Source organism: Cervus canadensis, chromosome 15 (assembly GCF_019320065.1).
Source record: "Cervus canadensis isolate Bull #8, Minnesota chromosome 15, ASM1932006v1, whole genome shotgun sequence".
Classification (NCBI taxonomy): domain Eukaryota; kingdom Metazoa; phylum Chordata; class Mammalia; order Artiodactyla; family Cervidae; genus Cervus; species Cervus canadensis.
In genome coordinates this window covers 50,629,597-50,634,545 of record NC_057400.1, presented here as the reverse complement: position 1 = coordinate 50,634,545, position 4,949 = coordinate 50,629,597, and the positions used below count along the sequence as shown (strand labels likewise).

Sequence of the window (4,949 nt, the reverse complement as noted above, 5' to 3'; positions counted from 1 at the left end):
ATGCTGCAGGCCAGAAGAGAGTGGCATAATATATTTAAAGTGATGAAGGAAAGAAACCAACCAAAAACAAGCTACCCAGTAAGGTTTCATTCAGATTCAGCATAGAGATGAAAAGTTACACAAAAAAGTAAGTTAAAGATATTTTAGCACTATCAAACCAGCTTTACAATAAATGCTAAAGGAATTTCTCTGATGGAAAAGAACACAACTAGAAACAAAGAAAATTACTAATGGGAAAGCTCACCAGTAAAGATAAAAAGATACAATAGAGCTAGGAAATCATCCACATACACAAACACTATATCAAAACCAGCAACTGTGAGGAGAGGAGAGAACAAATGCTGGATATTGGATATGCATTTGAAATAAGAGACCAGCCACTTAAACCTGTATATACATAGACTGCTATATTAAAACCTCATGTAAACCAAAAATCTGTAATAGGTACACACACAAAAAAGAAAAAGCAATCCAAACACAACACTAAAGATAGTCATGATATCACAAGAGAAGAAAACAAAAGAGGAAGGGAAGGAAAAAGACCTACAAAAATAAATCCAAACAAGAAAACAATAAGGACAGACATGTTGATAATTACCTTAAATGTAAATGGACTAAATGTTCCAACCAAAAGACCCAGACTGACTGAATGGATACAAAAACAAGACCCGAATATACGTTGTCTATAAGAGACTCACTTCAGATCTAGGGACACATATAGACTGAAAGTGAAGAGATGGAAAAAGATATTCCATGCAAATGGAAATCAAAAGAAAGCTGGAGTAGGAATACTCATATCAGACAAAACATGTTAAAATGAGACTGTTGAAAGAGATAAAGGATATTACATAATGATCAAGGAATCAATCTAAGAAGATGTAACAATTGTTATTGAATTTGCACCCGACATAGGAGCATCTCAATATATAAGGCAAATGCTGACAGCCACAAGAGGAGAAATCAACAGTAACAATAATAATGGTGAACTGTAACACCCCACTAACATCAATGGACAGATCATCCAGACAGAAAACCAGTAAGGAAACACAGGCCTTAAATGACACAAAAAACATCATGGACTTAATTGATATTTACAAAACATTCCATCTGAAAGTGGCAGAATATACATTCTTCTCAAGTGCACATGGAACATTCTCCAGGGCAGATCACAGGCTGGGCCACAAAGTTAGTCAGTCAGTTCAGTCGCTCAGTCATGTCCGACTCTTTGTGACCTCATGAATCGCAGCATGCCAGGCCTCCCTGTCCATCACAAACTCCCGGAGTTCACTCAAACTCATGCCCATCAAGTCGGTGATGCCATCCAACCATCTTATCCTCTGTCGTCCCCTTCTCCTCCTGCCCCCAATCCCTCCCAGCATCAGGGTCTTAACCTGGGTATATTTAAGAAAATTGAAACCATAATAACCAACTTCTCCAACCACAGTGCTATGAGATTAGACATCAACTACAGGAAAAAACTATAAAAGAAAAAAAAAAAAAGAAACACAAACATGTGGAGGCCAAACAATATGGTACTGAACAATCAAGAGATCACTGAAGAAATCAAAGAGGGAATTTAAAAAATGCCTTGAGACAAATGAAAATATAACAATCTAAAATCTATGGGATACAGCAAAAGCAGTTCTAAGATGGAAGCTTACAGATTACCATAAACTTCTATTGCTACAAGCTCATGCTCAGATTGAATTTTGCTGAAATGAGATAATTCATTCACAAGACATTGAGGCTTTCTCATGTGCCATGTTAGAAGGAAGTGGTTGCTGCCCTGAGCTCATCTACCAGCCAGTGGTCATGGGTGATGGAAACAATCAGAAGGGGCAGGACAGAGGAGGAAGGGATGCCAGGAGGGGAGAGGCAGAGTGGCCTTGGAGGAGGCAGGTACGGCCAGGCCGGTGCCTGTAATCCTACTTCAGGAAACAACAAAAACTTCAAACAACCAACCTAACCTTACACCTAAAGCAACCTACGAAGACAGGCTACGAAGCATGATACTGTTGCAAAAGTTTTGAGGATCCTGCAGAATGAACCCCACCCCCACACCCCAAGAGGCTGGAGGTGAATGGAAGAGAATCAGAGGAAGAAAATCTCAATAAACTGGAAATAAATGTTTGAGATTGCACTTAAACAGAACTTGCCTGTGAATTTTGAATCTTTCCGTCTAAAGCAGGTTGCCCGGGAGAGTGGCCCACCCCACATGAGGAGCTGTGTGACCAGGGTGTCGGTTGGGGTGTTGGTGGGGGAAAGCGAAGGGAAGAGCAAGAGGATTTCAAAGAAAAACACTGCTAGAGCTGTTCTTGAGGAGCTGAAAAAATTACTGCCACTGCCTACAGTTGAGCAAGTGAAGCCCAGAATTGAAAAGAAAACAAAACCCATAGTCAGGCTACAAAGCACCCAGAGTACAGCCAGGAGATGAACCCGATTAGCAGACTGGCCCAGTCCCAGCAGGCAAAAAACAAGGAGGAGCCAGAGTACCTGCTCCTCACTGAGGTGGCCTCCTACGCCGCAGGGAGCCTGTGATGCAGGTGAAGGTGGGAAAACGCGCCACAGAAGGATCAGGAACCAATGAGAAGGTGGCCAAATGCAGTGCAGACAAGAACATGCTGGAGATCCCAGGTTTCAAAAAGTCCCGCAGGCTCAGCCCACCAAACCAGCCCTCAAATCAGAGGGGGACACCAACAAAGAAAGCAGGGGATGGGAGAACAGTGACCTTTTATGAACCTGCCTCAGGGGATGAAAATGGGACTAGCAATAAAGAGGAGTTTAGGATGCCTTATCTCAGTCATCAGCAGCTGCCTGCTGGAATTCTTCCCACGGTGCTCCAGGTTGCCCAGGCTGTAGGAGTCAGTCAAGGACATCACACCAAAGGTTTCACCAGGGTAGCTCTGAGTCCTGCCAAGGCCCACGGTAACTTTCACGATAGTCCATGAATTGTTGAATGAGGGCACCTAGCTGACAGCCGAGACCATTTTAAAGAATGGTCTCTTCAGGCCATGTACGCCATGTACCTCTCACGATACCCTCTGAGCAGCTGGACTATCCTTCCAGAGCTCAGGGATTCCAGGTCGAATATAAAGACTTCCCCCAAAATAAGACCAAATTTGTATCTCTTATCAATTGTTCCTCTCAGCTACCTCTGATCAGCCACGGTATCGGAAAGAATGTGGACTTCTGCCACGACATGGCTGCACTGAACATCTTAAAGTTGCTGTCTGAGTTGGACCAACAAAATACAGAGAGCCAAGAACAGGAAATGGGCCAGTGTCTGTGTGTGGGAGGTGCTGAACCTTATTTGGCCATGGACCATTGAAAACTCTCCAAATATATACTGAAAATACTGAAATTGCTTTGAAAATTTGGAATTTCTGATACCTCCCAAGGACTAGAGAAAGCAATGGTGAAGAAGGCAGGACCCTGAGGAGTCGGCATAGCTGCTCACATGTGCTGTGGTTTCTGTCCATGCTGCAACAGCTGCTGGGGCCAAGTGGGTTTGCCAAACACCCCTGGATCCATTGGGAAACCAGCAGGTCCATGCCCCCAGGCACCCTAGTGCTTGGTTTTGGTGGGGTTTTTGTTTGTTTTGGGTGTTTTACTATTTTTTCCCTTGCTGTGTGAAAGAAGAAACAGAAAGCAGGACCCCTTCTCAAACTGGCTCACACAAACACTTCAGGACAAATCCTGGACACTCACGCCAGAGAAAGGCCTTAGTCTGGCCCCAGAGCTGAAAGCACCAGAGAAAATCAAATGCTTCCTCCTCGGCCAGAGCGGACCTTCTTGGCGTGCTCTGGTGCACACCACTGCTCTTGTCCAAAAGAGATACATATTCTTAGTTTCATTATTTTCTTTTGATTGAAATGACACTATATAAATTTTCATTTGAGTTTCTCAATTGTATCTAGTTACATTGCACAGTTTAGAAACTTGTCTGAGACTGACTTAATCAATAATCTAATTAGCAAAGATCATATCCATGTGTATGTGGTTACACATTTTTACTTCATTGGACTAACCCAGGACCATTTCAGTGATGCAAACTGTGTGCCTTCTGGTTTAGCTGAAACAGTCCAACTTTGATGCTATCTCCCACAGTTTTATACATTGGGCAGTTTTGGAATTTTAAACTTAAAACGATCACTTGGTTCCTTTCCTATTTTTATTTTTGTTAATGCAGCAGGAATTAAATGAACTTTAATCTTTAAAGATTATTAAACAAATTGTGTGTATATACAGATGACTCTTGACATAGCTCTCACTACCCTACAGGATACGGTCTCCATGTAGCACATGTATAACTGCAGACTGATTGTCCTGGAGTGCTTGTACTGTTGATTACATCTCCATGTAGGGCTGAAAAAAAGGACCCATGCTTATCTCTGCAACTATGTTGCTTTTGATGTTGTGTTGCTGTGCACAGAAATGTGTGCGGCGAGGTCGTGATACGGTCCAGATGAAAAGCCCAGTAGCCTTGCCAGTTCGATTCACTGTTTACGGTGGAATTTTTTTCTCCCCATGGAATGTAAGTAAAACTTAGTGTCTGTCATCAATAAATGGTAATACTAAACTTTTTTGTTAACTTATTCTCAAATGCCACTACTGCTAGGTTGGTCCCTCCCAACTTGCCCACTACACTTTCTTTAAGAGAAAAACTTTGTAATGCTTGTGACTCCATTTGGGCAAAACTCTGAAGATATAAAATAACTTAATATCAAACCATTGATCAATAAACAACTACTAATGAAAAAAAAAAACTTTCACAAACAAAAATCCAGGATCAGATGGCTTCACACATGAATTCTATCAAACATTTAGTGAAGATTTAACACCTATCCTTCTGAAACTTCCAAGAGATTTCAGAAGGAACACTCCCAAACTCATTCTATGAGGCCACCATCACTCTGACATAAAAACCAAAGATACCACAAAAAAAAATT

At 41.9% G+C, this 4,949-nt stretch overlaps 1 pseudogene; it reads left to right on the top strand.

Annotated features, from left to right (window-relative positions):
• Positions 1-1,819: 1,819 nt before the first annotated feature.
• LOC122453666 lies at positions 1,820-3,303 on the top strand (annotated as a pseudogene).
• The last annotated feature ends 1,646 nt before the right edge of the window (positions 3,304-4,949 follow it).